Source organism: Coturnix japonica, chromosome 1 (genome assembly GCF_054131305.1).
Source record: "Coturnix japonica strain WE chromosome 1, WE-NBRP24, whole genome shotgun sequence".
In the NCBI taxonomy this organism is placed as follows: Eukaryota; Metazoa; Chordata; class Aves; order Galliformes; family Phasianidae; genus Coturnix; species Coturnix japonica.
Window position 1 is genome coordinate 129419776 of NC_140663.1, and position 25843 is coordinate 129445618.

The 25843-nt window shown below is 36.7% G+C and overlaps 1 protein-coding gene across 1 annotated transcript in view; it reads left to right on the forward strand.

Moving 5' to 3' along the window:
• Positions 1–25843, forward strand: part of NALF1 (NALCN channel auxiliary factor 1) — a 410411-nt gene that overhangs the window by 187735 nt on the left and 196833 nt on the right. The gene's annotated exons all lie outside the window — the stretch shown is intronic.

The window sequence follows — 25843 nt, forward strand, 5'->3', positions numbered from 1 at the left end:
TCTCTCAGTATTTGCTGTATGGAGATGGAGACAGTTACTCTGTTTTGTGATTCCCTAAACAGTCAGTTTTACTAATTATGTTGCTTAAAATTTGCCACCACTACTACCTGACTTTATATACATGTTTAGACAGCATCCACAGCCATGACAGGCCTTCTCTATTGCTTGCAGATGGTAATGAATGATTTTTGGCGTTTAACAGGTTCAACTCAGACAACAACTTTCTTCACTTTTGAGTTTTAGGCCTGTTAATCTATTTTAACCAACATTCTCTCCTTGGATGTTGTAGAATTTATTTTTTTTTTTTTCCTGTTTAGAGAAATGGACAGTCAGTTTCTTGTCAGTAGAAACAGATTTCTGGCAGTCTGCTTCCAAGCGCTTCACCTCTGCTGCTCCTTCGTGGTCACTCTCTGCCCCTGCTCTGTGTGGGGTCTGTCTTCTTGAACTGACACATATAGGCTTACCGCAGGATACAGCTCACCTAGCATTGCCAGCTCAGTACCACAGGTACCAAAATGTCACCATGAAAACTGAGTATATTAAGATAGGCACAGTTTTAGAATCTTTATAGACTGGTGTATGGATATGCATGTCAAATGTGCACATTCTTAGTGTGATTTTACATTAACATCTTTAGTTACACGACATCATTCTGTAACAGACTTTCTGTAAGAGTTTTATTTTTTAGCTAAATTAAGACCTTCCTTTTCTCCCATAGCCAAGAAAGAAGAAAAATTAAGGTGTTTTTTTTTTTCTTCTACAATTTGCTTCAATATATACACTTACTTATTTATTTCAAGTGATGTCAGCACTCAGTCGAGTTAGAGAGCTCTCTTAGTTTCCTGTAGCATCAGGATAGTGTATCTTTATTGTGTTCAGCTTACATCTTATATACCATTCACTTACAAGCAAGACATTCCTGTTCCTCTAACAGTTCCTCTAATCAGTTAATTGCTCCTAGCTTCTCCCAAACAACAGTGATAAAGGATGAGAGGTTTCTTAAAAACAACAGGATTAACAATGCATATCAAAATAACCTCCTATCTACCCTTGGATGCAAACAGACACTGCTTGCTCTTTGTCTCACACTCTTCCATGGTTTCACAGTAATAAGGTCTACCAAAGAATCTGATAAACTCTTTGGTGACTTGCTCACAGTTACATCTTCCCCCACAAAGTAATACTTATATTTACAAAGCATCCAAAAGTTAGATTAAAGATATCTCAAGAAAACTTTTTTTCCACTTTGGTAAAGAAATGCCCCATAAATAATCTTTTCCACCTGACTTAAACTGTTGTTTTAACTTCCTGCTTCTTTGTGCTTGTTAGCCTTACTCTATAGTTTGGTTAGTGAAGTGAGAAATTAATTATTTGCTCAGCCTAGGGGTGAGTAGACAACATAGTTCTGGTTTCACCTAATGCTGCAGAAGAAGAGTGAAAATCTTTGGTTTTTTTGTTTGTTTTTTTTTTGTTTTTTTTTTTTTTTTGTTCATTTAGAATTTTAGAATTTTCCCTTAATAAATCTAGTCAGGCATGCCTTCCCAAAGAGTTTCCAAGAGTCTGGATTAGAGAGACTCAGTTGGGACCCAACAGTTTTACCTGTTATTTCATTTCTGTTAGAAACACCCAATTTTTAAATTTTTTTTTATTTTTTTTTTATTTTTTTATCTTTTTAATGTTTTCTGTCAAAACACCATGGGTCAGGGCATTGTATGACTCATGATGGGTTTGTTTCCTTCCCTTGACTACAGGTGCAGGTTGCCAGTATTTGAGTGTATTTCACACTTTCTGAACTGTCCTCTCACACACCGTTAGATTTGACAAGATTTAAAATGCTATGACACCAAACATTAATATACTCAGTGTTTGTGTGTTTCTGTCTTTGCTTGTTTTCCCAAAAACGTATTTGAGGTGTTTTAAATTTGGATGTCTAACTTAAGTCATGCTACAGGGAACTTATTTTCTGAAGAGAAATAATATCACAGAAATTTGTGCATATCCAATTTCTTATTTGTACTGTCTTAAATGCTATCACATGGTTGCTGCCAGGACTCGGTTCCTATAAATCTATTCTGACAGCCTTTGATTAGATTATGATTTCTGTTTCCATCTGTTGTTTCAGTTCCACAGCTTTTGTTGTTGTTTTCTTTTTCTTTTTCTCTTATATGACTCTATCATACTCCAATTACTGATATATAATTATTAATTATATCTATCTGTTAGTTTGGATACTGATCACCTCCAATCCAGTTTGCAATCAAATATGTGTTAAATTTATAGTGTTGCTTTTTTTTTTTTTTTTTTTTTTTTTTTTTCCTGGAAATTCCTGGTGCCACCTATTGGTTTAAATGCCGAAATGCAACTGTAGTAAATAAAAGCGAAGTTCACTGTGGAAATAAGCATTTAAGCCAAGCATTAATTAATTAATTTCTAAAAGTCAGATGTGCATTTCTGTTACACACAGTTACTTATAATAATTTGAAATATGCATAAATGATATGTGTAATACTAAAAACAATGCAAATTCTTAGTTCCTGTAACTTTACAAATTTTACAGTGTTTTCTGAATTTAAAAGAATCAAATAAATATCTGCACTCCTTCATAACTGAAAACATCACTGATAAATCATTGTGAAATTTGATTGTGACGGCTTTTGATTGTTTCTTTAATTTGGTGTTTTATTAAGGAATGTGTATGAATTTTAAACATTTAATGGCGATAATGTAAACTTATTTCATTGTGAAATATAATCCCCATCTTAATCAGTGATTTGGAATAGACTTTTTAATATGGATAGAAATATACACACAGACTTTTTCCTCTCTACTATGTTGTCTAATTGGATAGATAAAATTTTGTTGTGGAATGCCACTTTGTTTCAAATTTACTTAGAGAATGTAACTTCAGGTATTTTACCAACCAGGTCATAATAGAAAACTACTAAGGGCTCTGCTGTAGTAGATTTCTGAGCACAGAGAATGTAAAAATAGTGAATTTGATGAGCTGCAAATATAGGGTCAGAAATGGAGTTAGTCCACTCACTCTGATTCTAGATCTGGGTTGAATGCAAGAAAAATGTGAGTCAGTCTGAAGTGGCTATTCTTGAAGCATAAGAAAGCTTGAAATATTCATGTATCCTTAAGAAACCATAATTCCACAGGCAAAATCCCATGCAAAACAAGTTTTAGATTTACAAAAAAGCTGTTTCCAGACTGTTAAATGATTTCCTGCCTCAAGTTTTTATTGGAAGAATACAGTTATGACAGAGTTATGTTTATAGTTGTAAAGCCATATTAACATAGGCTTAGGAAATGGTGAGACAACCTCAAGCTTGCTTCTAACTTTTTGGATGACTTTAGACATATGATTGTTTTCTCAGCGCAGATCTTTATTTCTAACCATGCATTTTTTGAAGATGTATGTTCTCAAAGACTGTGTTCCACTCAATGGGCTGTCTCAGAGACTACAAAATGAGTAGTGATAATGCGCAGTCTTTACATCAGCAGTATTGCATAACTGTAAAATGTTAGATTACAAAATACTTCTACAACTGCCTAAAAATATGATGTATGATCCTGACATATCCTTGACCTAGTCATATTTTTTTTCTGGAAGTACTCCTTGTAATCATCACCCTGCTATCTCAGTGTCTTAACTGCTCAATTTTAGTTGCATATTTTGCCTCTATGATGTCTTCACAAAATTAATCTGGGAGATAAATGGTAAGTTGTGTGAATTATTACTAGTTTATTCACGTATAACAAGGTAGATTTTAGTTCTGCTTTCTGAAAGTCAAGCAGTAACTGGAGATCCACTGAAAGTGATTTATAAGAGCCACTTATTCCATATCTAAAACACAGCAAGGCCACTGCATGTATACAGACGTCATCTGGATCAACAAACAAACAAACAGACAAAAAGAAATTAACACATAATGGGACTTAAAGAAGGAAAATACTTAGGAAGCAGGACAAGAGACAAAGTGTCTCCTTTCCATCCACACCACTAGTTTTGTGGGATGTTTTGTGTGAGCTTCACGCTATCCAGGTGAAGGCACAGTGGTGCAGCCCTCCACTCTTACTGTCCATTCTTTCAGATGGCACAAAATTTATATTTTCATGCCTGGTACTTGAAGAGAAAATGTGTTACTGTATGTGGTAGAGCTGAATTGAGAATCATTGAGAAACTGTATGTTGAAAGCACTGTAATACCAATTCAGAGTGTAAGGTTTCTGACAAGGATAACATTTTAACCTCTGTATTTCAGTTTCTCCATGTGTTAAATGTGGCTCAGGATAATTACTTCCTTTCCTCACAGGGGTGTTGTGAGAATTAATTAGTTAACATTTGTATGGATCTTCCTAGATACAAAGTGCTATATGTGTACTAATTAGTTTGATTATTATTAGCAGTGTGTCATTTGCACTGTCAAGAAACTCAGACATTAATAATCTAGCATAACAGTTCAGATTTATATGCTGCATCCTAGCTAACAGGTTAGAAATGCCTGTCTTAAAAGAAACAGTGGAAGAAATAAAGGTATGCATTGTGTAGCTAAATAGGTTTGTCACCCAAGAGTGCCATTTTAATCTCATAAACATTAGCAAAATACTGCTGTAGTGGGTTTTAATTCTCAAAGCAATCATGAAAACTATTTTACCACGTAGGCGTTCTGGACACTGGATCTTCAATTACAGGGAAAATTTAAAAGTGCGTAGAAAGATGGCCTTTGGATGAGAGGTAGCATCCCACTAGATATGAATATGTCCATAATCAGGCTCTTGCATTTGGCTATAATTAAGCAGTTGGCAGTAAATCTCTCTGTATATGTTTCCAGTAGTGTCATTCATAAGGCTTGAGGCTAAAGCTACTTCATATTAACCTTATGTACTAAGAAGAGCAAGAATTTGCTGGAAGTATGCCCCAGGGTAGCGCTTCTGTGTTGTAGGAGAAAGAACGTATTAAAAGAAAAAGAATGAGCTTTCATGAGAACTGTAACATAGGAAAACTTATTTCCTAGAGATGTGTGTTTTTATCTGGAAGTCATTCACACTGCATTCAAAGAGCAGAGCAATTTTAGTAGATATACTAAAGGGAAAAAAAAAAAAAAAAAGAAAAAAGAAAAGAAAAAAGTACCCGGTATAAATCACTCCAAAAAGCAAGTCTGACAAATGAAGCTCTTACAATAGGTGATGGTCCCTATACTACCCTCTTTCATTAAATTTTCATAATCAGAAGTAACTGCAACTCATTCCTCTCTTTGATCTCCCTGGGCTTCCCAGGTTTTTATTCGATTCCCTTTCCTATTATCATCCTCTCTATGTGACCTTTCTATTTATTCCATTTTTTCCTTATCATGTCTTGATTAATTCCCTTCCTTTCCTACACATCATAAATAAGATGCTTCTCTTTCTGTAATGACACTGTATGTCATGAAGCACTGATGTCACAGTGAGCTATGTTTTTATATGTTGAAAGCACTGAGTTATGGGAGAAGAACATTGCAACCATAAACCCTCTGGAGTATAATTCCTCTCCTTGTTATATGTCTCAACTGTCTCCAGATTCATGTTGGTGGATGGCAGGTCAGTGATGAGCTAGCAGTATGTCCTGGTGGCCAAGAAGGCCAGTTGGATTTTGGAGTTAATTAAAAGGAACGTGGCCAGTGGGTCAAGGAAGGTGATCCTCCCTCTTTACTCTGCCCTGGTCAGGACTCACCTGGAGTACTGTATCCAGTTCTGGGCTCCCCAGTACAAGAAAGACAGGGATCTCCTGGAGAGTGTCCAGGGGAGGGCCACAAAGACGACAGAGCTCCTGAACTCCTTTTCCAATGAGAAAAGGTTGAGTACAGACCTGGGTCTGTTCAGCCTTGAGAAAAGAAGACTGAGAGGTGATCCTACTAATGTTTATAAATGTATTAAGTGTATTAAGAGACATGGCCAATCTCTTTTCAGTGGTCTGTGGGGACAGAACAGTGAAACAGACATAAACTGGAGCATAGGAAGTTCTGCACCAATATGCTAAGAAACTTCTTTACAGTAAGGGTGACAGGGCACTGGAACAGGATGCCCAGGGAGGTTGTGGATTTTCCATCTCTGAAGATATTCAAGACCCAGCTGGATGCCTACCTGTGCAGCCTGCTGTAGGGAGCCTGGTTTGCAGTGGGGGTTGGACTTTATGATCTCTGGAGGTCCCTGCCAGAAAGTTCTGTGATTCTGTGATTCAGGGTCACCCATGCTTAAGGATGAAGTGCATGTTATGGCATTTGGTGAAAAAGCACTTCCCTCATGGGTTCACCTCAGTCATATCTTTTAAATTCCTCGCATGTCTGAGGACTAATAAAAGACAACTAAGTAGTAAGAAAGCCTTTTTGGATAGGAAGATTTCTTTCCAATAATTCAGATAATCTGTTATTACACAAAATGCTTACTCTCTAAGATATGATCTTTATTTCATAGACTATGCCAGGAAACTGCACAATTACTCAACTCCAGTTCATGAATTGCCCTTTTGAAAATGAGGAGGAAGGACTGAAAAGGAATTGGTGACTTCTGTGAATTCTATTAATAAAGTTGTTTTATACCAGTCATTCGATTCTAACATGCTTCATCATCAGCAGTGTGATACAGTGCAGTGATTGTGGTGGAAATTCATCAGGTGGCTGCTGGCATCTACAGTGTAGGCAGCAAATAGCTGTGGAAGCAAGGTACCAGCTAGGTTGACTCTTCTTGCTTCTTAAGAGGTCTGTGGCTGAAATCTGACTTAATTTCTGACACGTTCTCCAAACTTTTCTCCTTTTTGTATTCTTGCACTTCTGCAAAGCTGGAGAAAAGGAATGTAAAAGTAATAGAGTGCATGCTTGTCTAATCATGGAAGTTTGCATGCATCTATAAATCTATATCTACAGCCATATATACATTTAACTACAACTATTTATATTTTTCTATCAGAATAAAAGATGGAAATATAATTTAATATTCATGTAATATTCACATAGAATATTTGAATAATATTTTTACTGTGGTTGCTATTTGGAATAACCAGCCATTACTCTGCCCTCCTGCTTAGCTTAGCTGAGGACTTTGCAATAAATCCTTTTGCCTTTTGGCAAGATTGGAAAAGAATACAATGAAGCAGCTTCTTTAAAAATATGAAGAAAAGTGACCTGCGACTAGCTGCAAGTCAGTTAAAAGGAAACAAATCATTTTTATAATGGCTGATTCTACTGGAAGATTTCTGGTGAGACCTTCGTTCATGTGAAAGTCATTTTCAGGAAACATTCTTTTACAGTCATCCCTCAGCTGCTGAGATTACTGAATACAATCTTTGGTGGTTTCTTTCTTTTGTTTGCTTGTTTTTCAACCAGTGATTCAAACAGTCTTTCTGTTCCTGGCTAGATCAAGGATATTTATATGAAAAAGACATGGTTTTCCTTATGTGAAATCATGTTGCATTCAAATGCACTGCCTTTATCAGTAACTTAAGTCATGTTTAAATACCTCTAAATGTCAAATACTTTTTTTTTTTTTTTTTTTTTTTAATGTTTGTATTTAATTAGAAAAATAACCATCAGGTAACATGCCTAGTGAAATAAGTCTGAAATATCCTTATAATTAAGAAGATACTTCAGGGAAAAATGTGAATATTTCATTTTAAAAAATTAGTAGCGGTATAAAAGTTATTTAACAGTAGTTGTCTCTGTGAAGATCCTGCTCTCTACAGTGCCTCTTAATACTCTACAAGTATTAAGCATCTCTGGGAAATGTGGAGAGAAAGTCTGCTTCTGGCATCTGAAGGAATACAACAGTAAAGGTATAGCTGCACAAGACTCATGCATTTCAAAGGCAACTTTTTTTTTCTCCACAACAATTGCTAGGTATCTACTATAAAGCTGCTAATCTAAATTCCCCTGTGCTGCTTGGATTCTTTAATTTTACTACATTTTTCTGTCTTGTTTCTTGAATATTAGTTAAATTTTCAGGGTTTATGGCAGTGTTGCAAATTATACATACATTACCATCTTTTCCTTTTTCTTTTCATTTATTTATTTATTTACTTACTCATTTATTTATTTATTTATTTATTTTTAGAAGTGCATATTGGTATCTCATGATTTAGATTCCAGTGGACAATTTAATGTTTTTGTTTGTTTGTTTGTTTGTTTTTCCCTAGAACTGCTACAGGAATTCCACTATTTTTAATTGGACTGTTAGAAGTATCTCACTTGGCATCCTTATGTTGTGGTGCATAAGTGCAATTATAGTGCATGCCCTATAATTTCAAGACCAGAAAGGCTGATTTCTTATTCTGCAGATTTCTACATAGCAGTATACCCGTGCTGCTGATGGGACTGACCTTTGCTCACTAGTTATTGAATATAAAAATGTTTTCTAAATCCTTTGTGTAGCAAAATTATAAGCTGTAGTAAGCTGTAGTTTTTCCCTCGTGTATAAATCACTTGTTCTAACAGATAGGTTAGTTGCATTTGAACCCCCATCTATATTGATTTGTATTATATTAATCCAGACGTAACAAGGAATGCTGCCAGAGGCAGGGATTTAACTTAAAACCAGAGATGACCTAACAATCATGAATTCCCAAAATAAGGGAAAGTACAGAAATATTAAAGGAAAATGTTAGCCTGCCAGTGCTTAATCTTCTCATAACTACATCAGTGAGGAGATAAACACTGTGATGTTATTGCAGTTACAGTGGATAATATTATTGTTTTGTCTATTTTCTCACTTTCTTTAAAGATTCAAGAATTTTGAGGGATACAGAGACAATAATTTAAAAAAGGAGATGATTTTAAAGTTAAGAAAGTTAGATTTCTGATTCTTCCAAACATAATGAACACAGAAACTTTTTATGAATTGTTTTGGCTTCTTTTTCAAACAACAGTCTTGCTAACTGTTGTTTTTGCCAAAGAACTGGACATTAATGAATTTGTTTTGTAAGCAACAGATGGACAATGAGGGGAAAAAGGAGAAGTGTTAAAAAAGGTAAAAAGCAAAACAAAAGGCATTTTCATGCCTGCCTCAAAATGCCTATCAGGCCTTCTGTAGAAACTATGGCCATGCAGAAGACTATGCTGCACTTCTATTGGTTTATACTATCTTGTACAAAAAACGGTACACAAATAATGAAATTACATAGTGGAAAGTCTTCTAGAACTGGAGTGCATAATCTATCTTCTCCTCACCTCCTTTTGAGAATCGTATCTTTAACTTTGACCCTTTCTAAAGGTGGGATAAAATATAAGTTATTTTCTAAAATACAAATATATGAGTCAGACTAGAACTGGAATTTGTCATTTTAGATACAATAAAAATGACTAAGCAGAACTGATTAGTGTAGCATTTACCCTGACTTTTGTATTTGGTAGTATTTCAGCCTGAATTAAAAGGAAGGTAAAGAAAATTTGAATTTACTGTAGAATGAATTCACATAAAAAGCTGATTTTTAACAAGGGGATGCAGGCAATTGGAACCTGCTAATATTCCAGTCTCAGGCTTTGGAAAACTTTTTACTTTATCAGATCACATTTCTAACCACACATGCTCAAAGCTTAGTTATTCTTTCACTTAAGGCATGCAATTGTGCTGAAATATGCAACAAAAATCTATGTTACTGATACCCTGGGTTTTAACTTAACAGAGACTGTCCATATTGCATACATTTGCAAAAATTTAGTCAAGTATACTTGCTTTAAATCTTCTGCCCCTTTTCTCCCTCCTTAAATACTAAATACTTTTTTTCAGGCACTAATGATGTTTCAAAATACAGACAGAAAAATTAAATAGCATTTAGAGTTGATGGAATTTGTGATAATCATTTGAACTTCAGTGATAATTTTGATACTAACCAAAACGATCCCATTTATTTACTTATTTATCTATTTATTTATTTATTTTCAAGGAAATTTGTTCAGATAATCTTGGCTTATTTTTTTTTTTCTCATTATCATTTCTCACCCCTAATGAATACTTAATGATGCTCAAGTTATGTCCACATCCAGAATGAAAGAACCAAGTCTCATGCTGAGCTTTGTTTCTTTGGCTTGTGTGAACTTACTGGGTAGATGAGAGTTCAGCAAGTGTTCTTTGGAATATTTAGAATATTTCTGATTTAATAAATTTAAAATGTAAATTATTATTTAGCAAGTCCTCTAAAAATAAAATACATGAAGGTGTTTTATAAAAGGACACCTGAATGATGCTGCGTGCTCTTTTAAGCAGCCTCTGACCAAAGAGAATGCGAAACAAAGATAAGAAAGTTTTCTCATTCACACTGCACTCTTATGTGTACTGACTTACCTGAAGGAAGGCACAGAATTTGTTCCCCTCATGATCCATAAAAAGAAACAAACAATAATTGGGGTAGTTTGTTTGCTGTCTCCTACTGAAATATACACAAGGACCAGGAAACAAGCGGGGTTCTTGCACTACATTGGAAGTCATACAGCAGTATCAAATGAGCTTTCCTGACTGCTGCACACTGCTGGAGCCCAAATAGTGAATAATAGGAGAAGATATTTAGTCAACTACTACTAACTGTGAATAACTTTCTTCCCTATTGTAAAATTTGTTGCCCATGCCCTGGAGTAATTGTTCTACTGTATTTTTAATAACCACTTCATTCTTCCTATACCTATGAAATATTGTCTTTAGACAAAAAGTCCACCCTGGAGGTAGCATACCTCTTCATTTCCCACAGTTCAAAGGAGAGTGCCTTCGGCCTTGCCACTGTTTGAAAATTTAACGTTTGTAATTTCCTCATTGCCAGCAATAAAAGTAACAGTGGGACTGACTTCTATACAGACGAGATTCATCATATATCTTTTTATCACAGCCAAGAAATAACTGAAACATACTAACTCTGCTAATGGCATATTGGCGTGCTGTTGCTATGCTGCTGTTACTGCTGTAAAACGGATATTATTTCTTCTTAGTAAACTGGCATAAGTGACTTCCCCCTACTCTCCCTCCTCTCCGCTGCTAACAGATGGAACAACAGTCTTCCCATACTCAGTAGGAGATATGGGAATTAGTAGATGTCATCTAGCTGTGTCATCGGGGAATATGTTGTTGATGCTTGAACTAGAGCATCAGTATTTTTGCTGTTCTGAGTTTGTAACTAGCACTTCTTTTGCCAGAGGCTGTTTTTGTGTTCATTGTTGAAAATATAAATTCCTTCCATCCTCCCAGTTTTCTAGACCAGCAGTAGAAGCTTTCGCAGGCTGAAAACCTTTCATGGAGATCTTCTGGAGGAGGATATGCTGCACTATCTTGCAGATAAAACTTTAAAATTCTACATGATCTTTAATGTTTACAGTGCCCAAATGGGATGTGAAAAGATAGTGCTTGTATCCAGAACCCTAAGGTTGTCTAATTATTTTAACCTAGAAGTTCATGAATATATGCTGTCCCATCAGATTCCCTTTCTGGTTGAATTCTAGAATACCCATGAACATAAGGATTCTTATATTTGCAACTGCTTGATGAGTTCAAACATTAGCCCTGTATACAGTTTACAGTTTACCAGATGTACATAATAGACAGACGAAAAAAGTTATGTTACTTTGATGACTTTATTTTTTCTCTTTTGAGTACTGTGACTTCCATGCAACTCTGAACATGATTTACAGTTGTAGTCTTGTCAGTAGAAGTTAAAAGAACTTATACTCTCATTTGTTCTCACTGAACTCAGATTTTATGTGATTTAAAATTTGTGGTGGTGCTATGCATTGAAATAGAAGTGCAAGGAGATTCCTTGGGATACAATTCCTTTACAGCTCACTGTCTGACTGATATGAAGGGCTGCTTTACACACTATTAATGAATTAGGGCCATAGCAATATTGTATGCTTTACAAAAAGATGGGTTTTAGGTAGAATGGCAACTCTGTGGCTTGCCAGAATAACTGACTTTGGTTTGACAGTGTGAGTCATAGAATCATAGAATATCCTGAGTAGGAAGGGACCCATAAGGATCATTGAATCAGCTCCTTGGTCCATGCAGGACCACCCAAAATCCAAACCTTATGTGTGAGAGTGCTGTCCAAATACTTCTTGAACTCTGGCACTCTGAGCCATACCCACTGCCCTGGACAGCCCGTTCCAGGCCCATCGCCCTCTGGTGCAGACCCTTTCCCTGAACCCCATTTGCCCTTCTCCTGACAGCTACATGCCTTTCCCTCAGGCCCTGTCACTGTCACAGTGAGCATAGCTCGACACTGCCCCTCTGCTCCCTTTGAGGAGCTGCAGTTGCCATGAGGCCTCCCCTCAGCTCCTCCGCCAAGAAGCCTCAGCCATTTCTTCTTGTCTTCCCTTCTAGAACTTTCACCATCTTTTTAGTGTACAGGTCACTATGATGTCAGCCTATTACAAGATCATAGCATTCATGAAGAAATTGTAGAAGTGAAGTTTTTCTTTTCTTTCCTTTTCTTTTCTTTTCTTTTCTTTTCTTTTCTTTTCTTTTCTTTTCTTTTCTTTTCTTTTCTTTTCTTTTCTTTTCTTTTCTTTTCTTTTCTTTTTTTTCTTTTCTTTTCTTTTCTTTTCTTTTCTTTTCTTTTCTTTTCTTTTCTTTTCTTTTCTTTTCTTTTCTTTTCTTTTCTTTTCTTTTCTTTTCTTTTCTTTTCTTTTCTTTTCTTTTCTTTTCTTTTTCTTTTTTTCTTTTTTTTTAAATCAATAAGTCCTTTGAGTAATACAGGACAGACGGATGATCTCAGCTGTTTTTGATAGTCAGTCCAGTAAAAGTGGTAAAATACAGAGAGAGCTGACTGGCAGTTGGAGGTTTGAAATCAAGGATATTCTTTTGGGTGGATACCTTAGTAGTTATTCATTCATAACTCACTGCAGGACATTTCTCATAAGATGCTGTGAAAACGTAGACTTTCTGCCAAATGTTTGGGTTTTGGACAGGGATCTCATTTGCTTACATTGATAATAGTATAAACATTACATGGGGGCAGGAAAAAACACAGAAACAAACAATTTCATATTGTTAAAAGGAGGTCCAAATTATCTTGGCAGTGACCAGTTTGTTATTTACTGCCTCAGGTTTCCTTGCCAGCATTTAAATTAAACTGGACTAGAATCAAATCACTTCTATCAGTACCTTGCTCTAACCTTTGGTTAAGCGGATCATTTTCAGCTTGTTAGAATATTTAATCTATAACAAAACTGCATCACACTATCACTCCTTGGCACATTTGTTTGACTGGTGAATAGGATCCTACCCAGGATCATTCTCCTGTACAGATACAGAATTTTAATTCCATGGTCTCTTTATAAGCCACTTGATGCAGTCATCTGCTTAGTTTAGAGATCCAAAACATTTTTTCTCCTTCTGAAAAATGTTATTTTTTATATTATTATCCTAATAGAATGACATTTCAATAGTGCCAAATGTGCACCATTCAAGAGAAGAAGACATTCAAAGAGAAAAGATCTTCATCACTACAGTCAGGCTTTATGAGTCTGTGGTCTGGGAAGACATATTTCATTCAGTTCTAAAACCTCCAATCTAAATAGTTCAAGATTGTCTATTTGTGTTAATTTCTTTTGCTTAGCAGTGGTGACACATTTGTCAATACTCAATGACACTTTCACAGAGTGATTGCTACAGACAAAACCACCAACAAAAAAACCTCAAAGACTTTTCCAGAGCACCCTCTCCTAATTTCTGGGACGTGCTATAATTCCATCTCTGTCTTTAGAACTTGCAACATGTATTAGAAATGTTGATTGTTCTTTTTAAATTTCGTATGAAAATCAAGAGAGATATTAACTGAATTTCTTACAAAGTAGAGATCCCAGCTCTATGAAGTAAAGAATTCAATGGGTTATATTTATTACTCTTAGACATCTCACAGTCAAAGACAAGTGGTAATAACAAGAAGACACATTTGTTCACAAGAGAATATTACAGGCTATGAATGCGCATCCAACTGTTAAATGAGTTACATTTTCTATTTGTTTCAATATATCTATTTGTGAATGGCAGACATGGAGACAGAAATACTAGTTTGGTTTTTAAAAAATGAGTACTCTCAGAGCTGCAAACTCTTGCAAAAGAAAGAAAAAATTTCTAGAGAAGAGATTTCTTTCATTAGATATGTGTTATTAAGAAGTATTACCTGACCTAGAACTACCTCTTGTGGAAGAAAAACAATAGGTTGATAAACACATTTCTCCATTATCAAGAATTCCATATTGTGTATAAAATAGGAGAGAATCCCATGATAGAAGGCTGCCATACAGATGATATGTCATACTTAACTGGCTTAGAAAAGAGGGTTAAGTAACCTTGGTTCAACCAAGGCAAAGGGCTAAGAAACTAAAAAAATCATCAGTTAAGAAAATACCAAAAGTACCCACTCCAGTTTCCTGTGAGTATAGCTGTATAGTCTATCCTTTTCTGTTCTTTCAGGTTCCTTCTCAGCAAGTAGATTGGGAAGCAGATTCCAGTGGCTCTTCCTGGTTTATCTTCTGCAATTCAAATGTCCTTCTACTTTCATTATAGATAATGGATTTGATGTGTATTTAGGGGCAGTATTTAATTCAGAAAATTTAGTTTATTAAACTGTGGGCATGAGTTATGTATGAATTAGACACCTGTTCAAATGTTTCTGTCAGTCATCTCATAAGAAAAGCCTTCCTAAGACATTTAAAAATGAAGAAAACAGAATGCAGGATAGAAGATTCTACTGAGCAGATTTTATGTTTGTCGTATGTTTGTGTTTTTTTTTTTTTCAATTCGGACTAGCAATCACTCTTTGTGGAAGAGGCAAATGCAGCCAATTTGTTAGAACATCATCCTTTCAATTTTATCATTGGGAAGATGGGTTTTGTTCCTTTATAAATTAGCTTTTAACTTCATAGGCACAGGTGTGGTTTGTTTGTTTGTTTATTTAATATCTATATTTTTATGCGGATGATTGCTAACTAAAATCATTGCCATATGATTGTACAAAGCTGTACAATTTTGTACAAGCTGCCAAATTTCAATAATTAGAATATGCCTCTGGTGAGGAATGATCTATTCCTAATAACCTGTGGATTTAATAAATTCCCTGTTTCATGTTGTGTCCTAAATATATACATATTCATGTTTTGAATTTTCAAGTGTTCAAATATAACTTATATATTACTGCTCTTAAAACTGTCTCACCTAAAACTTGGTTTTGATCGGGATACTTTATAAAAAGTCTTTTCAGTATATTTCATTGGAAAAATGAATTTTGCTTTAAAAATGCTTCATCTTAAGTTTTTGTTTTGCATGCATATGCATTTCCGCACTGCAATTTCTTTTCTGCTTTCATCAGTGTTTTATGAGAGAAGAAAGGAAAAGGATACAGAGAATACTTTTATCAACAACTCCACACCTTAACAAGGAACATATATTAGAGAACACAACAAACATATTGTTAGGTATGAAACAACAGTAAGACATATACTTTTCTGCTCCAGTCCTTTCAGTTTTGTCCCAAGATATTATTATTACAGTCCCAAATGTATTATGCACACTGTCAGCTTAAGAAACAAGGGATTATAATAGAAAATATCTCAGCTTGATTCCCTCACCATTGTAGCTTATCCTAAGGAGAAACAGATGCATTCACCCCTGTACTTTGTCTGATAATCACTATAGCAGTTAAATTTCAGCAGCATTTCTTGTTTAGTTCTATTGTCATTAACTCTACTTTATTTAAAATGTTAGTATCTGGGTTAAAATTTTCCACAGGCATATTCTGATGCATCTATCCTCCCTGAAAGGTATGAGCAAAAATGTGTTTATTAAAACAAATCTGAAGACTACTTTTCTGCTTTATACCCAACTTTTGAAGCATTTTGTTAGTAAGAGAAGCAAGAACACAGCTGGGGGTAGAAAGTGAAAACTGAGCCAGGAAATAATCTTGCGTGAAAAGTGTTTTTGAACTGTTCTGTTGATAATCAAATTTTGTTTCACTTAGTGAATTCATGAAAACAAAGACAAGCCACATCTCCAACAAACATGTACAGATCTCACACCATGAAATGAAGAGCTCTTGTTTCCTGCTGGTGAAAATATATAATTACTGTTGATGGTAACATTGAAAAAAAATAGGTTTTTTTTTGGTATCTGAGAATTTGCTCTATCAAATAGTGTTCTTGTGTTCTTTGTTGTAGTTACCATGAAAATAAAAAGGAGGCATTACTTTTGGAGAGACCTACATAAATTTAACTGGGCAGCATATCACCAACCAGAGATCATTATGTTTCTCTGAACATAATAGGATTTAACAGCATAAAATTAAGCTTTTTTTTCTACTATTTTAACTATAAATACTCACCCCAGTGTTAACACATAGGACACACTGGAGAGATAAGAAACATTCATGTCAACATTTTCCAAATACCTGACTCTCTTTCTGTTTTGTTTTGTTGAAACAAAACTCTTTTTTGTTGTTGTTGTTGTTAAAGAAGGGATTAGATTAACTGTAATCATGAAACAATTTAGCTACTTTGTCTATTTAGAGTAAGGAAGAACTAGGAAAAAGGAAACTAATAAAAGTGATTCTTTGTTGTTTAGACATAACAGCTGTCTTTCATGGTTACCAAAGAAGAGATGGCAGAGGCTAATAGCAAGGCTAATAGGGCCCTGCAATAGAGGAACATGCTATATAAATGATGACTTCTTTCCCACAGTTGAAGGGCAGCCTGAAAGTTTTTGGGAAAATGCATAGAGACTGAGGTAAAACATCATTTGAACAGTCATGTCCTCATTTTGTTTTATGTTGTTTTTCTCCAAAGCATTTTTCTTCCAGCGATATCTTGATTAGACAAATAATCTTTGTTTCTTCTTATTAAAATATCTATGCAAAAGTAGCTAAAGGCTTGCATTTGGGTGTGAGACCAAGTGTAAGATCATGCACCAAGTGCAAGGTCATGGATCTGAGACAAAGCAATTTTAAGCAGAAATACAGGCTGAGAATGGAGTCAGAGCAACAATGTGGAGAAGGTTTTGAGGGTTCTGGAGGACAAAAAATTTGACACAAGGAAACAAAGTTGCTTTTGCAAATGGGAAGGCCAACTGTATTCTAGGCTGTATCTCTTTACTGCCCATGTGAGACCACATCTGGAGTACTGCATCCAGGCATGGGGTCCCATGCACAATAAAGGCATAGAGCTGTTGGAGCAGGTCCAGAGGAGGGCCACAACAATTCTCAGAGAGCTGAAGAGCTTCACCTATGAAGAAAGCTCGAGGGAGCAGAGCTTGTTCAGCCCAGAGAAGACTCTGGGAAGACGTCACTGTGGCATTCCAGTACCTAAAAGGAGTCTACAGGAAAGAAGGAGTGTCACTACACTCTTTCTCAGGGAATGTAGTGACAGGACAAGAGGTCTTGGTTTTCAACTAACAGAGTGTAGGTACATTTATATTAGATGCAAGGAATAGATTTTTTTTGTTGCAAGGGTGGTGAGGTGCTCGCATACACTGCCTAGAGAAGCTATGGATACCCTGTACCTGGAGACGTTCAAGGCCAGACTGGATGGGGCTGGGGCACCCTGATATAGAGGGCAGCAACAATGTCTTATGGCAGAGGACTGAAACTGGATGGTCTTCAAGGTCCTTCTGAATCCCAATCATATGATTCTATGATTAATTTGAAAAATAAATACTAAGTTTCAAATAATTAATTTTGGTTTTATTCTTTTATGAGAAGAAGAAACTTCAGTTTGAATTAAAAGTCAAACAAACATTCAAGCAATCCTGACTTATTAGGCCAAGAACTAGAAAGTATTTAGATGTTTCTTCTAAATAATCTTATTTATTTTATTTTAGTAATGTTTGTGTCAGTAATTAATAGAAAGTGTTTCAAAGTTACCTCCTCTTAATGTGTTTGGCATCTTCATACTAATGATACCGACAGACTGATTCTAAAAATTAGTATACATACTACAAGGTGTTGATTAAGTTCAGTTTTTCTAAATCAGAGCTCCATGCCATTTAAAATACAGAGCTAAAATATAGGTATGAATTGATTAGTCTAACTTAGAAGACAAAGTTCATTTAATGTCAGTGTCCAGAAATACAAAGTATATGTATATGTATATGGGTATGTTATAGCTAGTTTGCATTGTGACAGCAAGGCAATGTTTTCAGTCTGTAATATATTTTTTTGCTGCTTCATTTAAAGAGTTATCATGAGCTTGCATGGTGAACACTGTTGTGTATTTTACAAAAGGGTCCTACTGTGAGGATAGCTTTCAGTTATGAATAGATATGCTGTTTCTCTTCTTGCTGCAGTACAGGGAAAGAAAAATTCTACATTCTATATGCCATATTTGGACATGAGCTGGCAGTGTGTGCTTGCAGCCCAGAAGGCCAACTATGTTCTGGGCTGCACTAAAAAAGGGGTGGCCAGAAGGAAGAGGGAGGTGATTGTCCCCTCTACTCGGCTCTTGTGAGGCCCCATCTGGAGTACTGCGTCCAGGCCTGAAGCCCCCAGTACAGGAAGGATGTGGAGCTTGTGGAGTGAGTCCAGCAGAGGGCCACTAAGATGATCAGAGGGTCAGAGCACATCCCCAATGAAGGCAGGCTGAAGGAACTGGCCAGTACCTAAGGATCACTCCAGATTCAAGGAGACTCCCAGATGTGTAAGTCCAGGACTTCCTCAGTAAACAAACAGATGTACTCAGTGAGAACCCTGGAATAAGGAAAAACAGAAGCATATGTTACACTAGCTCAGACAGTTTTCCAAATTGCATGGCAGGATTTTGTTTGAAATGCTGTCTGGGTTTTTTTTTTTAATTTAATTTTCCCCACACTATTTCACATAATTTCTGACTAGACTTAATCATCAGTAGCAACACACTGTTTTTGAGGCTTTTGCTCCTGGCAAACAGTTCAGCTTGACACTTGACTGTGGGCATGTCTGCCCCTAGATAGATGATTGCACCATAAGGCTGATTGTAGAGGGAATGTTACTATGAAGAGATATAACTATTCATGTGTACCTTTTAACAACATTATGATTACAAGACAGAAAAAATAAGTCTTTCTTTTATAATCAGCAGAGTTATTTAACTCAAATTATATATTTAAGGCAAAATTGCTGGTTAAAGGAAACAGTCTTGTGGTTTTGCTTTAAAGCAAAAAGGCCTTTGAAAGTCTTGATTGCACAGTGAGAGCTATGTGGATTTAGAAAGGGTTTGTCTATTTGTAAAACAGGAAGTTGTATGTTCTGCAGATGTGTGTGTAGGTCTGGATGCAGTTCTTCTGTAGTTGTCAAAGAATTCTGTGGTCATTAGAATAAAATGGATCCTTAGATAACTTGTGCTTTATCTACAAGCATTTTCAAGACTGTTTTGGTTTGTTAGGTATTCAGTGAAAGTGAGCTATACTTTACTTGATTTTTTAAAGGATGATGACAGGAATATGCTGTAGGTAGTATTTATGTATTTTCATTATCTGATGTACCTCTTGCAGAGGTTTATTCGTTACTGGCATCATCCCTAAGGTACAAGAGAAGTGAACCTTCAGAAGAGCATGACCTGTCTAGAAATGCAGGGATTCTTTCTACATTCTTTCTCCAAGGATTTGTATCAAGCAAGGCCCGGAGTCTAGCATTTTGGATAAAAAGTTATTCTTCTGTTAGTCTGGTTCTTTCAAGGAGCTGGTCTGGAAAATATCCTCACCCTCCCCTTACATTTCCCCTCCACCTTCCAAATCAACATTTATTCAGCAATAAATTGGGACCTTCTGCCTATGTAGTTGAATTATGTATTCCCTAACTGCATAATTAAGACAGGGATTCTTACAGAAGAATTTTTCTTTGATCACACACGCACACACACAAGTCTTTGGGAAAGGACTCAAAGAACTCATCTGTCTGATCTGGTCATCAGGTACTGTCACTGTTTTCATCCAGAATTATGGCTCCTAAATTATAATCAGCTATATATATGTCTTTGAATTTAAAAAGGCTATTTTATGTGATAACATTTAAACAGTATCCTAGAAACCATTTAATAGAAATGATAAATGAAGGCTTTTTTTGTTGTTTGTTTTGTTGTTTGTTTTCCTATAGCCAAAAAAGCTGACTACAAATATCCATGTTTAAATTTCTCAACAGGCCATTCCAGTAGCTGTTGCTGGAGTGTTCAACTCTGTGTTAATAATTCAAGAGTAAAGGAATTCACCACTGTTTGTGATTCTCTCTCTTCCCCCAGCCCTTGACCTGAGATTACTGGTCTTCACAGACGGTACTTGAAATACAACTATCTATTTAATAGGTACAACATAAATAGGAAATAAATATCAATCTGAGAAATAAATGAGTTTTCTCTAGTAATGACTACATCAGTCTCCAAGTTTTTGGTACTCACAATTAAGGATAAATATGATTGCTCAGTTTCTCCATTTGGGGGGGGGGGGGGGGGAGACGGGGACGGGGATGGGGACGGGGACATTTTCCAAATTTCTATGTTGCTTAGTGTTATTTATTCCCATATTTATAATTAATCTAATTTCTGGACATTTCATGTCAGGATATAGAAACAATTTTCCTAAGGGCAAATGGACAGAGATCTTGAAGGCAGTAGCTGCCTTCACTTATTTTGGATAACTAATTTCAACACACACTTCAGCAATTTAATGCATTACTGGCAACCGACTTGTCTCCTGCTTTATTTGCGATGTGTTGAAGCTATGGTCCTTTGGATGTTAGTCTTAAATGTGTCATACTACAGAGGTATTTCCTAGCTCAACTGCACAATAGAAAATAGAGTAGATGATCATGAGAACCTTTTTAAGTTCAATTTCTATTTCATTGTTTTCCCCAGTTTCGGGAGACTGGATTTGGTGGCTGATGTAGTCACTTCAAGCCTTGAGTTGAATGCCTTCAGACATTAAGGAGTATGTGCACTGAAAATGAGAATACTTGGGTACTGCTGCTGTCTATGCAACATACAAGATTACAAGTACATGATTTTAATGATCCTTTATAAATGATTGAAAACGAATTCTAAAAGTATTTTAAACTGCAAAGTTTTGATCCTGCATACACTGAATACAGTGTTGCTACTTTTTCGTTTTGAGATTTCAAAACATGTTTCAAAGGTGAAACACTTGACTTTGTAGGTTCTGTTTTTTTCTGCAGAAATTTGAGCTGGTGGAACACAATAATGAGAATCCTTAGTTTAGAGAGATTTAAGTGTTTTGAACATAGATCACAGGACATGAAGTGTATCTATGATTGTTCTGAACACTTACTGTATACAACAAAAAATCTGTAAGACCTGGGATAAACAGAGAGCTTCAGGACATTGCATAATAGGAGAGTAAGAGAGTCTGGAGGGCAGATGTCACAATCACATACTTGTACTTTCCAGCATGGTATCACAAGAAACACAAAGTGCTGTAACACTTTTAGGAATTCTACAATCCTGTTCAAGGGTGTAGAAACCCACTGATGACATATAATTATGAATGCAATTGTTTGGCAGTGGGGGTGGAACATCAGAAATGCTTTCTGTCTCTCACTCTATTATTATTATTGGTACAAATAAATCACTTTAGCAATTATATTTGTTCGCAAAAACAAAAAATCTGGACATTGGCTGTTTTGCAGGAAATTCTTGCAGACCTTAAGGCAGATGTGAGTTGTTGTGAGTAAGAGGGAGAAAAACATGATCAGCTGCCTGATTTGGCAGCTCAAACCTGAGCTATTTTAATCAAGACTTGAGTATAATTTTTCAACCTTTTTAAAAAGTAATAAAATAATGAAGCATGCTTTTTACTTGGAATTAAAAGCTTTCCTAGACCAAGTCTAAAATGGCACAGTTCCACTACTCAAAGAGGAATTCTATTGTAGGTGGCAAAGTAATAAAGTAATATTTATTTTGGCTCATTGATTATGATTTAGATGTATAAAAGACACCTGATAGTCTCTGCAGAGACTCTCCCTGAAAAAGTGCATCTTTAACTGGTGGATGTGATTTTAAATGTTCCGCTATTAATCTCCACCTCCATTTCAGCTGTAGTGATGAAAATGTACTAGCACTGTACAGGATGCAGGACTGGGATGGTCTTCCCCTATCTGGGACAAAACTGGTCAACAAGAGGCTTGTCTGAGTCTGTGTTCCAGTGTTAGTGCTCTTGCCTTCATCATTCAAATTATGCTGGCTAAATAAATAAAAGCATAGGGGAGTTTGGTAGCTTACTCTTCTTATTTCTTTCTGTTTTCATCAATGAATAACTGGTATTTCTTACATGATCAGATGACATTTCTTTATATAGTCTCTTATATGGTACAAAGATGCTTTTAGTGATGTAAAGAACATATCTAATTATCTATATAGAAAAATCGTCAAATATTAAAATATCTTTTCAATTTGTAACAGTGTAAATCTTCGAGAAAATCAAACATGAATGGTCAGTTATGTGTATTTGAAGTGCTCAACAGTTCCAGCAAGTTTAATCAGCAAATATATGTCCTTTGTTTCAGTTGTTGCCCATATAAACAGACAACAAGGAGGAAATATATGTTAAGCAACATTGTTCTGTCTTGGTGCTGTTCTCAGGATTTGCATTTCACATGGCAATGTAATGCTTATCAGAAGCAGTGAAATACAGGGGTGTATGGGACTTGGGGAACTCCTCGTACCATGTGTCTACCCTGCTGCAAGTATGAGTGCATACTGCCAGGAGAGGCATAAGCACAACTACTAACACAGACTGACACAAACAGTGTGTCTTTCTCAGCAAAGCTCTCAAACATGAGCAGCCACAGGCTGTGCCTCTGTTTCTGTTTGTTGGACATGAATTCTGCTACTGGAACATACACACATATACAAGGTTCAGTTCACTTCTGAAGCTAGTTTTAAAAGCTCATTCCACCCTATAGTAAGTCTCTAAACCACCTTGAGTTCCAGCACCTCAAGACCCTTTAGTTCATGGCATTCTAGCTGATGGTCTTAAGAACTAATATCGGACTTGATAACTAGTCTGAGTTGAAGTTCACCAATGTTCACACAATCTGTTTGCTGTTCACTAGCCCATTATGTCAACTTTTTCTTCACATTTGTTCTCCTGATATGCACATTTTTTTTCCTAACTTTGACACTTTCCTTAAATATCTAGTATGTTTTTCACATGCCTCCATCCCCCGAAATCATTGTTTAATATCACAGAATCACAGAATTGTAGGGATTGGAAGGGACCTCTAGAAATCATCGGGTCCAACCCCCCTGCCAAAGCAGGCTCCCTACACCACCGTCGCACAAGTAGGCGTCCAGGCGGGTCTTGAATATCTCCAGAGAAGGAGACTCCACCACCTCTCTGGGCAGTCTGTTTCAGTGCTCCATCACCCTCACTGTAAAGAAGTTCTTCCTCACATTTGTGCAGAACTTCCTATGCTGTAGTTTCATCTCATTACCCCTAGACCTGCCCCCATGAACTACTGAAAAGAGTCCAGCCTCGCCACTATGGTTCCCACACCTCAGGTATTTATAAACCTGGATCAAATTCCCTCTCAGCCCTCTTTTCTCAAGGCTAAACAGACCCAGTCCCCTAAGTCTCTTCTCACAGGGGAGATGCTCCAGGCCCTTCACCATCTTAGTGGCCCTCCACTGGACTCTTTCCAAGAGATCCCTGTCTTTTATGTATTGGGGAGCCCAGAACTGGACACAGTCTTCCAGATGAGGCCTCACCAGGGCAGAGTAGAGGGGGAGGATCACCTCCTTCAACCTGCTGGACATGCTCTTTTTAATGCACCCCAGTGTGCCATTGGCTTTATTGGCTACAAAGGCACACTGCTGGCTCATGGCCAATCTGTCGTCCACCAGGACGCCCAGGTCCCTCTCAGCAGAGCTCCTCTCCAGCAGGTCTTCCCCCCGCCTGTATTGATGCATGCAATTATTTCTACCCAGGTGCAAGACTCTACAATTGCTTTTGTTAAACCTCATCTGGTTTCTTACTGCCCAGCTCTCCAGCCTGTCCAGGTCTCGCTGAATGGCAGCACAGCCTTCAGGCGTGTCAGCCAATCCTCCCAACGTCGTGTCATCAGCAAACTTGCTGAGGGTGGTCACTATCCCCTCATCAAGGTCGTTGATGAAGATGTTAAAGAAGACTGGACCCAGTACAGACCCCTTGGGGACGCTGCTAGTTACAGTCCTCCAGCCAGACACCGCACCACCAATGACAACCCTCTGCACTCTGCCAGTCAGCCAATTCTCGACCCACTTCACTGTCCACTATCCCATACTTCCCATCTATCCCATACTTCCTCAGCTTTGTTATAAGGATGTCATGGGGGACAGAATCAAAAGCCTTACTGAAATCAAGGTAGACTACATCTACCGCCCTCCTCCTGTCCACCCAGCTAGTGACATCTTCATAAAAGGCCACCAGGTTGGTCGAGCATGACCTCCCCTTGGTGAACCCATGCTGAGTACTCCTGATAACCTCCTTATCACCCAGTTGTCTGGAGATGGCATCATCTCCATCACCTTCCCTGGGACAGAGGTGAGGCTGACTGGCCTATCATTACCTAGGTCTTCCTTCTTGCCCTTTTTGAAGACTGGAGTGACACTGACCATTCTTCAGTCTTCAGGCACCTCCCCAGTTCTCCAAGACCTCTGATAGATTACAGAAAGTGGCTCAGCAACAACCTCCGCCAGCTCTCTCAGCACCCATGGATGCACCCCATCAGGTCCCATGGATTTATGGACCTTAATGTTTTCTAGGCACTCATGCACCACCTCTTCCCTGACTAAAGGGAAGTCTCCCATTCCCAGACTCTCTCATCAACCTCCAGGGTCTTGGATTCCTGAGGGAGAGCCCTTTCACTAAAGACAGAAGCGAAGAAGGCGTTCAGTATTTCTGCCTTCTCAGCATCCCCCATTACCGGAACACCCCCCTCACATAGTATGGGGCCCACATTCTCCCTAGCCTTCCTTTTGCTGTTAACGTATTTTAAAAAGCCTTTTTTATGTGAGGAGGAGGAGCTGATATTTGAAGTTATTATAGTTTGGTTGTTTCAGGCATGACTTCTACCACTAGTTAATTTGTAATAGCATGTCAAATATTAATAAAAGCATTTAATTCACTTTTATTCTAAAAAGGTTATCTCCATGAAATATCCAATATGGATTAATTTATGCTTTTTATATAAGGCAAGATGGATAAAATAAACTGAATTACAGTTATGTGAGTAAATGTTACTTCAAGCCCTTCAGCAGTATAAAATAACTTCAGAACAAAATTGTGTAACCGCTGCAATGACTAGTGATCATTTGTGCTAAAGTTCTCTCTCTTTTTCTCATGTATCAGAAAGAGCTATTTAAAAGCATTATCTTCTATAACTTGTATAGTGAGGGAAAAAAACAAAAACAAAAACAAAACAAAACAAAACAAAAAAAAAACAGGTAAGGGAAACATATAAATATGGAAGTGGTAACACTTTATGTTCCTTCATCCTGACCTGAAAATGTCTTCTTTGTTCCCTAAATCAGTATGAAAGCCTGGATTACTTAGTTTATTTTGGATCACTGGAATGACAAGTGATCACTTAGTGTTTATATAGCATCAGTTTTTGTGAGAGACTGAAAATTATGTATGCAAACCAGAAATAAAGTAATTTAGTTGGTTATATTTATATATGGATTTTGGCACAGTTATGCAATTAGAACTTCTGAATTCTTTGTAATACTGCCACACCAGTAATTGCTATAGGATATATTTTCATACCTGTAAACTTTTCTCTCATTTCTCAGCTGTTTCTTCTTTCCTATCCCTTACCACCTCCCTCATTTTGGTTTGCGTTTTTGTAATTTTTGTTGTTGTTTCTTTCCTTTGCT